Here is a 9,296-nt window from a genome sequence, read left to right as displayed (position 1 = left end):
CACCCTGGACCTTCTCTCACAACCATTCCTTGTTGGGAAACCAAAACCGAGACAGGCTCATCTCTTTCTCAAGGTCACTTCTTTTTTATGTGTTGGAGTCAGGATTCAAATTCAGCAGGATGAGAGGCCAACATAGGATCCTGAGCCTTCCTCTCCCCGGGGCAAGCAGGGTGGTCTGGAGCCCCTTCCTGCCCTGGGGTCTCTCCTCCAGCACTGGGGCCCCTGGGAGGCAGGGAGAACCCGGGCAAGGCCAGGGAGGGAGAGATGTATTAGAAGGTGGTGTTTGGGGAGGCTGTGGAGACTGGCAAATGACAGGGCTGGAGCAAAGGGTCCAGAGAGCCGGAGTCTCAAGAATTCCCTAGAAGGCGGGCCTGGGCCCCCGGGGAGGGGGGACAGGAATGCTGACTCCAGGCAGGGTCAGAGAGGGGCCAAGAGTCTGGGTGTCAGGGTGGAGCCACGGAGATGTGGAACCCGAGAGCCTGCCCTGCTCCAGGGATATGAGCTGTCCAGGGGCTCTTTCACTTTCATCTGCAGACAGTTCGCTGAGCACCTACTGTGCGCCACACTCACATTGGGCCCTGAGCACACAGTGGGCCCCACCACGGGCAGCCCTGCCGTCCGGACCTACTGTCTGCTGGGGACGTGGACTCCAGTGGGTGATTGCAGGACACAGTGGCAGAGGCAATGGGGGAGGCCCGGGAGGACCTAACCCGCTGTTTAAGGCGCCGGGTAGACATCTGGGCCGTGTGATGACAGGGACGTAGAGGCGTGGCCAGACCCAGACAGAGGACCAGGGGGATGGGCAGGGAGGCAACTGCTGTGGGCCCCGCATCAAACTGGTGTCACACTTCTTCACATGGGCTGGCGGTGGGGCAAGGGGCCCAGGAGGGCTGTTGATGAGGCAGGGGGAAGGCCAGAGTTACCCCAGCCGAGATAGACACACACCCCTGCCCCAGTCACCTGGAGTTGCTCGTTCCAATTGCCTTTGTCTGTGCCATCCCAGCCCACCACACCCTCCCATCCCCTGGCATTCCTGTCTTTTGGGATCCTGTTGTCATTCCCTCCCAAATATGGCCCAACTGACAGATGGTCTGCAGCTTCCAGGGGCTCCTGCAGAAGGCCCTCGAACCCTTCCATGGAGACAATGCATGCTGCCACCTCCAAGCAGCTCCCCAAGCCTCAACATTCCCTGTAAACAGCCTCAGGAAAAGGGGTGATGCTGATAACGGTCGCTGTGCCATATGGGCTCATCAGAGCCAGCTTCGGATGCTGGGTGGGGTCCGAGCCAGAAGCAGAGACTGGACACATCAGACGGGGTTCTGGAACCCTCTTCAACAGTGCAGTTGGGACCCAAGGAGCCAGGGGCAGCTCATCTGCTGTCTCCCGTCATGAGGCCTTGGGGGCCTTAATGATTCACCCGCCAGGGTTTCCCGGGTTTACTGTCTGCGCCTGGCAGTCCTGGGGGCTGCGGTGGCGCCTGCGAGCTCCCAGGGAGCCCCCATCTGGCTCTGGGCTGGCTTCCAGCTCCCCCAGCTGCAGGGCCCGGCAAACCTCGAAGAACCCTCTTCCAGGAACCTGCTGGCCCAGGCAGCTCGGAGCCCCTGGATCGCGTTCTCCAGGGGCAGTGCCTCCCACAGCCATCCCACAGCGTTAACCAGGGTGACTGGGAATCCATGTGAGTGAAACAGACCCGGGCCCTGCCCTCATGGGGCTCAGAGGCCACTGGGGCCCCAGAGGCATAGTGACAAAGCTACTGAGCAGGTCCTTGCACGGACATTGATCCAAAGACTGCCATGCTTCGAGCTTCCCGATCCGTGAAGGAGGGTGCGGCTTTCTGAAGCAGGCATGCCCTTAGCTCCGTATGTGTGTGTGTGTATTGCTCATCGTGTCCCACTCTTTACGACCCCCTGGACTGTAGCCCACCAGGCTCCTCTCTCCATGGGATTCTCCAGGCAAGGATACTGGAGTGGGTTGCCATTCTCTTCTCCAGAGGATCTTCCTGACCCAGGGATTGAACGTGGGTCTCCTGCTTTGCAGGTGGGTTCTTTACCGTCTGAGCTGCCAGGGAAGTGCCCTTAGCTCCGTATTACAGATGAAAAAACCACGGCACAGACAGGTTAAGTCACTTTCTGAGAGTCACACAGCTGGGCTCCAGGTAAGAGGGCTGTGAGAAGTGCTGTGATGAGGGACGGACAGGAAGCTATGCTGGGGAGCACAGAGCAGCCACCTCCTCTGAGATGGAGATTTCTACTTCCAGAAAAACCGGGCCCAGCTTTCCTCTGGCCCAAAGGGGAAGGCCCAGGAGGGCAGGGCTGTAGCCAGCATAAACAGGCTGCCCTATTGATGGTAAACTCTGCCCACACTTCTGTTCTGTTCCTCATCCTGCATTCACAGAACACATTTATTGAGCATCTACTGTGTGCAGGCTCTGGAAACAAGACAGAGGCACTTCCGCCTCAAGGAGCCCACATCTTAGGCGGGCAGATACAAACAGGCTGGGCTCACAGGTGAGTGACTCCTGCAGTGAGACACTCAGGACCCCTTCCTGGAAGGGCCTTCAGCTGGATTTAAAGCCAACATCTGGAGATTCGTAACCAATTTTGAACAAGGAGCCCTAGGTTTTCATGTTGTCCTGAGCCTTTGCAAACTGTGAGCTAGTCCTGGACACAGACATTAAGGAGGGCTGGCCAGAGGGTCCACAAGCTTTCTTGGAAGAGGCAGTCATAGATCAGCCTGGGTGTGGGCTTTGTCCTGACCCCAAATCCCATCCTGGGTCCCCAGATCCCTCAAGGCAGCTCCCTAGGAGCTGGGTCAGTCAGCATCAGGCAGGAGGTCAGGACCAGCAAAGCTCCCAAGGGACTTTAAAACCACCCCTGCATGTCTGTATCGACTCAGTGATAATGCATGCCCAGCATTGGTAGTCGTAAGCTGGAGCCGAAGAGAAGAAAGCCCCGCCTAGCCATCCCCAACCCAGCCCTGGTCCCTCCCACTGGGTAACACCGTTTCCTGGACACCCTCCAGAGTTATTTGCACTGTACAAGGAAGTGCGTACATTCGTGTATTTTTGTATTGTGACACTGATTTTTTTTTTGGTGTAGTGTCGATTTTATTAATATATATGTTCTGTATTGCACACATTTTCTGCTGTTGGTGTTCCCACTTGACAGTCTAACTGGAAACTCAGAGAAGGCTCTTTCAAGGTCATTGAATTGGAGAGATGGAGGAACTGGGACCCAGAATGTCACAGCAAGTGTGGGGTGTTCTGGTGGCCCAGGCACAGCTCCTGGCCATGGCACTGTGATGCCCACGGTCCCTCCACGTGCTCGTATTTGCCCAGGCATCGCTGACAGCCAGTGCCTCTCCTGTCCTAATTTCAAGGACTGCCGTGGAGGGAGCCAAAGCTCTGTTCTGTGAAGGAGGTGCTGCGATGATCTGAATTTCTACATGGGGCTCAGAGAGGTGTGGCCACTGTCTTGGGGTCACACAGCTGAACAAAGGCCAAGACCTGCAAAGCCGCAGTGCCTCCCATGAGCAGGATCACATTTCCCCAGGTGGTGGGGAGCTGCCCCTTGTCATATACTCACAACCTCCCCTATGCCAGATGGGAAGGCCTCGAATCCAGCAGGTGAGAACTGGGCGAAGGACCCTGCCAGCCTGACAAAGCCGCCAGGATGGAGCTGGCGGGAGTCCCAGCAAGGCCTGGAGGGCGGGGCTGGGCCAGGTGGCCTGCTGGGGGGGGGGGGGGGGGGGGCAGGTGTGGGTGCCTGGCCCCCAGGCCCCAGCTGCATGGAGGCTCCTGGCACGCACCCCTTGGCGGCCTGTCGCTTGAGAGGGCTGGCATCAGCTGGTTGAATGTGCCTGGGGCTGCGATTCAGCATTTGGGTTCGAAGCGTTATTTTTACTGTGTTTTGTTTATTCGAAGCTCGCCTTTGAAATCTGTTTTCGTGCCTCCCTCATCCCAGACAAGGGAACCGGTTTGGGGATAACTCGAAGCAGTTTTCTCAGCCTTTAAAATAATTCCTCCTGAGTTGAGGGCTCAGTGTCCCTGGGCACACATGGCCCCCGAAGTGCGGGTGCCACTGGTGGGTCTGCAGGACAGCTGGACACCCACCTGCCTGGTCAAGCCACCCCAGGCAACAGGCAGCCCCAGAAGTTGGGGGCCCTCCAAGCACTGGGGGTGTTGATGCTGGTGAAAGGAGGCGCCACTTTGTGAGGGGGCTCATGAAACCTTCTGATGAAAGCTAAGGACCTTATCTGTCCAAAAAAATGTACCCACACACAAAGTTCTGCACTCACTTCTGGGAGCTTCCAGGATCTTCTTTGGCCCATCCTCGGACCACTTCCTCCAGTTTAGAGCCTGTTCTTAGAGGAATCTCACCGTCAGCCTTTTTGGAATAATAAGGAACAACAATCAGTAGTAGCTAAAATTGAGCAGTTACTGTTTCAGGGGTTGTACCTCGGGGTTTCTCTGATGAACTCACATATGCCCCAGGATTGAAGGTCATTCACCAAAGGTCACACAGCTAGTAAGGGGCTCAGCCTGGATCTGAGCCTGACCAGTCCAGCCAGTCTGTCCTCTCAGCCTAACATATACACATGCACAAGTGTGCACGCACACACGAATGCATGGTGCCTGGCCCCTTGGGACACCTGTGGATTAGAATGGAGAGCCCCAGGTCGCACCCGGGCTTGGGGGTCTGACCAGGGTTGGTGGCTGGGGGCCAGGCTTTGTGAAGATCAGAGGAGATCCACCTGGAGATTTCTCTTGAGGCTAGCATGGGGGGCTCCACCATCCAGGGAGCTGATATTATTGTGAGGGAAGGGACCAAAGTGGGGGTCCCCCAGTGCAGACACCCCTGCGGGCTGCCATCCCAGCACAGACAGGCGCCTCCCCTCCCTACCCCTCTTCTCTCCTTCCCTTCCATCCTCCCTGCATCCCTTCTCTCTGCTCTTCTCCTTCTCTCCTGCTTCTCCTCCCACCCCCACCCCTCCACAAACAAGGCAAACACTAGACCGTGTACAGCTCTGCCCTGGACACAGCCCATTTCTAAGAAGCCCGGACCCTGTCTGCAGAAGCCACGCAGTTTGCAAGCTGGCTGAGCCAGACAGACCAGGTCAGGCCGCCCACTCCCGATCCCGGGCCTCTAGCTCCCAGGGCAGGCAGGACAGGCCTGGGGCCTCCGTGGGCCTTCCAGGCTGGGATTTCCAGCGACTGTGGAGTTAAGACCCTAATACTATTTCCCAACAGCTTGTGGTGGTTTAATAGAATTGAGGGTAAATCTAACTTGCAAATTTTCCCTTTTGATCTCCCTTCTTTTTTCTCTTAGTGGCTCAACAGAACTGGGTTTAGAACAGGGCTGGAGACAGCTCCCTTCTCAATCCTGCTCCTGGCCAGCATTCCCCAGAGGAGGTCTGAAGTCCTGGGGTGCCACGGAGGTGGCTGTCAGCCTCCTCTCCCCGCCCCACGTGGCACTGATCCGGCCCAGGCAGGCTTCTCCGAGCCCCAGCTGAGGTCCTGCCCCTCAGTCTTCCAGCGGGCTTCTCCCCTCCTCGGCAGGAAGCAGACTTTCTTCATGCACTCAGGGCCTCTGCACTTGCCTTCCCCTCTGCCTGAAACGCTATTCCCACTAGCTTCACTGACTCCTGCTTAACATCAGGTCTCAGCTTGGAAGTCTCCTCCTCAGGGAAGCCCTCCTGGATCAGCCCAGAACCACGGTAACATTGCTGGCACACAGAGGACCACTCTCAGCAGACCCCGAGCTCCAGGAGCCCAGGGACTGAACAGGTTCCTGCCCAGACCCTGCCACCCAGGAGCCCCCAAAGGGGCTCCCTGCTGTGTCCTGCACCTCAGTTTCCCTGCCTAGAAGATGAGGGGGTGGGTCACACTCCTGCACTTGCCGTGTGATGATTCTCTGCGGCTCCCTGTGGGTTTCTGGCAAGGATCACACTCATTTCACGGTATTTGACTTCCTTGATTATCTGATTTTCCAGGGAGGAATTTTAAATCTCTGGGCTGGGGTGGCATCTGCCTGATCCCCGGGCACCCATCCCATCCCACCAGCCCGAGTGCACCTGACATCCCGGGGAGGCCATGAAAACTGCCCTCTTGGCAGACGAGGTCCCTCACTGAGAAGCCCTGCCAGGCTCTGTGACTGTGTCGTTTGGCCCAAGGGGTCGGGGAAGGTGGTGGTGACAGCCCCATGCCCTGGGGGCCAAAGCTATCAAGTCAGGCACCGCGGCTCAGGAGCCAGACAGGCTGGGTTCAAATTGTGACTCGGTCAGTTTCCGTGAGACTAAGGCCCACCCTTCACTTCTCCGTGCCTCCGTCCCTCACTACAGTGGGCATAAAAACAGAACTTCCCAGCTGGGGTTCTAGGGTTGACTGAGATGTTTCCCTGCCTGGGCTCTAGGGATAAAGCGCTCTTCTCTTCTCATCCCAGAGGCAGCAGCTAAGCTTCAAGTCTCTGGAGAAAAACAAAAACAAACAGGACTTCCCTGGTGAGCCAGTGGTTGATTGTCCACCTGCCAAAGCAGGAGACCCGGGTTTAATTCCTGGTCCGGGAAGATTCCACATGCCGTGGGGCGGCTAGGCCCTCCGGCCACGGCTACTGAGCCCCAACCCTGGAGCCCGAGCTCTGCGGCAAGGCAAGCCACAGCCTTGAGAAGCCCGTGAACCAAGCTGGAGCAGGAGCCCCAGCCTGCCACAACCCGAGAAAGCCGGCCCAGCGACGACCCAGCGCAGCCAAACCACCACCAAACAACAACATAAAAGTCTCTGCTTCTCAGCTGGCTGTGTGAGCTCCTAGTGCCACGGGTTTCCCATCTGTAAATTGGGGGTGCTAGGTACAGGCGTCTTTTAGGGTGGCTGCCCGCCAAGGTGAGCCCCAGCTTCCTGCTGCTGCTAAGTCGCTTCAGTCGTGTCTGACTCTGTGCGACCCCACAGACCCCATAGCAGCCCACCAGCTTCCTGCTCTAGCTCTCAGTAAACCAAACACTAGGGAATCTTCCCAGAATCTTACCGAGTGCCAGGGCTTCCTGGGCAGGGAGGAGGGCTGCTGGGGAAGCCGAGGCACAGAGGAGGGCAGCGACAGGCCCGAGGTCACACAGCCCGGCCAGGATGGAGGCTCTGACCCGCCGGGTCCCAAGGCGCAGCCTCCCGGGCACCCCGCCCCCCGCAGCCCCTGCCTTCCCCAGGCCGCCAGGCCCTGTAGGGACACGCCCCGCAGGGGCTGCAGGGCCTCCCGGAGGTCTGCGCCGGCCCAGCCGCGGGATGAAAGGGGAATTCGCCCAAACCTGCCTCCCTCCCGGCTCGCCCGCCCCTCCCGCAACCGGATCAGGCCCGGGCGGCCGGCTTTGATGTCGGCGGAGGAGCTGCGGCCCCTCTGCCTGGGCGGCTTGGAGCCTCAGGGAGGCCGACTTGAAAGGGCAGCCGCGGGTGCAGCCTTCCTGGGATCGTCCCGCGGAGGGGAGGAGGCGGGGCAGGGGGTGCGGAGGGTTCAAGCCCCGCTCAGGGGAGCCAGGAAGCGGCTTGTCGTCGGCAATCAAGGCCCCGCAGGCGGGTGCGCTGCCTGCACCACCGGTTGCGACGCCCCCACTCAGCGCTCCCGGGCCGGACAGTGACTGGCTCCCAGGTGTCGCTGGATCTCATGACCTACCAGATGCTGTTCCTCCTGCCTCAAACGCCCTTCCCAGCTTTTCCTTCCAGGCCTCAGGGTCAGGTCTTAGGCTGGGGCTTTATCTCTTCTTCTGGACCTTTCCAGAACCGCGCCCCAGCCCTGCCTGGTGCCTTCCTCCTGGTCCGCTGCCACTGCGGGGGGACCCCCCCCCTCCCAGGGCAGCACAGGCTCTGGTAACCCCCACCCCAGGCCTCTGGCTATGAGCTTCAGGACCAGCATCCTCGCATTCCCCACCCACCACCACCACATTGGCCCCCACCTCGCTCCCTGCACCCTGCCTGATTATCCGTGGGAACGTGCTTGGGAAACAGGGAGAAGGACTGTTTCAGTAACAGCAGCCATAATAATGCGGCTTGGGGCAGCCAGTCTGGTGCGCGGGTGGAGGGTGGGGCGCCCAGAGGATTCCAGGCTCCTCGAGCACACTCCAGGTTCCCGATACGCCTTGTCCTCCCATTACAAGGCTGGTTGGCCTTTCTCCCCGCCTCCAGGCCAGGCCTTGCCCTCACTCACTACGGAGGAGCTCAACAACTTTTCTTGTTCAGTCGCTCAGTCGTGTCCGACTCTGCGACCCTCATGGACTGCAGCATGCCAGGCCTCCCTGTCCCTCACCATCTCCCCCAGTTTGCTCAAACTCATGTTATTGAGTTGGTAAATGAAATCCAACCATCTCAACTTCTGTCACCCTCTTCTCCTCCTGCCCTCAGTCTTTCCCAGCATCAGGGTCTTATCCAATGAGCCAGCACTTCCCATCAGGTGGCCAAAGTATTGGAGCTTCAGCTTCAATACCAGTCCTTCCAATGAATATTCAGGGTTGATTTCCTTTAGGATTGACTGGTTGGATCTCCTTGCTGTCCAAGGGACTCTCAACCACTGACAGCGCCCAAAAGCCCCAGCCTTCTGACTCCCTGCCCAGAGTCCCATGATGTTCTGCAGCTGCCTCCCAGACCCGAGGCCTCTGCCCATGCAGAGGACTCCCTCAGCCTCTCCAAGCCTCCCAGAGAGGCAGGCTGGGGACAGAGTTTTAGTTCCAAGTTGCAGACGGGACACGGAGGCCCAGGGCTGGGGTATGGAGCAGGCAGTATTAGGCCTCAGGAAAGAGAGGGAGCCCCATGCTCAGGCTAGATTCAAACGCAGGACTCCATTCAACTGAGGCCATCTGGGAGCCTGAGAGGGTCCAGGCACCATCCTTTTTTTTTTTTTTTTGGAGGGGGTGGATTTTCACATACTAAACACAGGAACAAATTGGCCACAAGCCTCAAGACAGGCTTCAGTGTTAGGTCTCCGGAACTGATGTTTAGCTGCATGCACAGCACCATGGAACTGGCTGTACGTGCACACAGATCCCAGGGCAGCTCAGAAAGGACCCTCCAGGGCTTCCCCAGGAGGGGGAGAAGGAGGGTTGGTTAGGGGGGCTGTAGGCGTGGATGTGTGGCCTGGGTGGGCCACAGCAGATGTGAGCTTCAGCCTCCTCTCTCTTCCAGCTCCAGCTTTCTGCCTCCCCAGGGGATGGGGTCTTATGCCTGCAGCTCCCTCCCACCCCTCCAGCTGCTCCCACCCCCACCCCAGGGTCCTCTCGCTGCTGGGTTAGGCTGACAGAGGGAAGAAGGGAGAGAGAATGGA

Source organism: Odocoileus virginianus, chromosome 2, assembly GCF_023699985.2.
Source record: "Odocoileus virginianus isolate 20LAN1187 ecotype Illinois chromosome 2, Ovbor_1.2, whole genome shotgun sequence".
In the NCBI taxonomy this organism is placed as follows: Eukaryota; Metazoa; Chordata; class Mammalia; order Artiodactyla; family Cervidae; genus Odocoileus; species Odocoileus virginianus.
This window is presented reverse-complemented; position numbering follows the sequence as displayed.